Here is a 1807-nt window from a genome sequence, read left to right as displayed (position 1 = left end):
ATCCAAAAGGTTGGGCTATTTCATTGCTAGAGATAACTAATAACATGACCACTTTTTTTTTTTTTTTTTTTTTAGACAGGGACTCACTATGTAATCTAGGCTGTAGTCTGGAACTCCTGAGCTCACGTGATCCTCCAGCCTCAGCCTCCCAAGTAGCTGGGACTATAGGCATGCACCACCACTCCTTTTTTTTTTGTAGAGATGGGAGTTTCACTGTGTTGCCCAGGCTGGTCTTGAACTCCTGGTGTAAATCAATCCTCCCACTTCAACCTCCCAAAGTGCTGGGATTATAAATGTGAGCCACCAGGCCTGGCTGTAATCACTTTTTAAAACAAACAAACAGAAACATAAAGAGTAACTCCCTAGTCTTTAAGATAGAAGGGATTTTTGGTCAGTTCAGAAACCAAAGGTAGTTACATATGTCTTGTGTGAGTTTCTTATTCTTAATACTCCCTTATGACAGAGCTGTTTCAGGCAGAATAGAGTAGTCAAATGTGCACATCTCCTAAAATACGATGTTACTTTTTACAAACAAGAATATGAACATTTACATGGCCTGGAAAATAAACAAAAAGCAAGCAACTGCTAATCTAAGCAGATACTGAAGTCTTCCTCAGCATGTAGGTTGTACACTGTTGACCTTGCAGTCCTTTCTGAAAATTTAAAGGCCAGTGGATGTGAAAAGCTTTGCTAAGAATTTCCCAAGAACCGAGTGAATATAATCTCACAGAATGTGAAAATGCTGATAATATTTGTGTTACTTACTGATACATTTTCAAATGTGCTGACGTTAATCATTCTCAAATAATTTTTTTTTTTTTTTTGAGACTGGGTCTCACTCTGTCACCCAGGCTGAAACTCAACAGCACAATCTCGGCTCACTGCAACCTCTACCTCCCAGGTTCAAGCGATTCTCCTGCCTTGGCCTCCCAAGTAGCTAGAATTACAGATGCGCACCATGCCCAGCTAATTTTTGTATTTTTAGGAGAGACAGGGTTTCACCATTTCGCCCAGGTTGATCTTGAACTCCTGACCTCAGGTGATCCACCCACCTAGGCCTCCGAAAGTGCTGGGATTATAGGGATTATAGGCTTGCGCTACTGTACCTGGCCTCAAATAGGTTTTAATAGTGCTTTTTGCTCTTAAAATCCTCAGTGAGGTCCAAATGCCACTTTTACTAACATCCCTAAGAAGAGAAAACAATTGATTGAAGAAGGGAAGGGAAGTGTTGTGTAGTGGTGAAGTGTGGACTTTGAAGTCAGATGCCAGTTGGACTCCCTGCTCTTCCATCTCCGGGGTGTGAAACCTCAGACACACAATTTAATTTCTCTGGGCCTACTTCCCCTCCACCTACCAATGGTAAAATGAGATTAATACGTCTATCCCATGGGGTTATTGTAAAGATGATTATGCAAAGTGCATTCAACAGCGCCTGGTACAGAATAAGAATTCTAACGTTTCCTAAATAGTCAAAATTTAAGTCAAAATAGGGGAAATGTGTATAAATTCCTAAAACTAAGTATTTTGCAAATATACTGTTTCTTAAGGGATAAATTCCGGAGAAATTGGCCTTTGTGTAGTCCTTTAAATAAAAATAATCGGCCGGGCGCGGTGGCTCAAGCCTGTAATCCCAGCACTGTGGGAGGCCGAGGCGGGTGGATCACGAGGTCAAGAGATCGAGACCATCCTGGTCAACATGGTGAAACCCCGTCTCTATTAAAAATACAAAAAAATTAGCTGGGCATGGTGGCGCGTGCCTGTAATCCCAGCTACTCAGGAGGCTGAGGCAGGAGAATTGCCTGAACCC

The sequence above is a fragment of the Sapajus apella genome, unplaced genomic scaffold, assembly GCF_009761245.1.
Source record: "Sapajus apella isolate SASKATOON/1434 unplaced genomic scaffold, GSC_monkey_1.0 scaffold105, whole genome shotgun sequence".
NCBI lineage: Eukaryota > Metazoa > Chordata > Mammalia > Primates > Cebidae > Sapajus > Sapajus apella.
Note: the sequence above shows the minus strand (reverse complement) of the source record.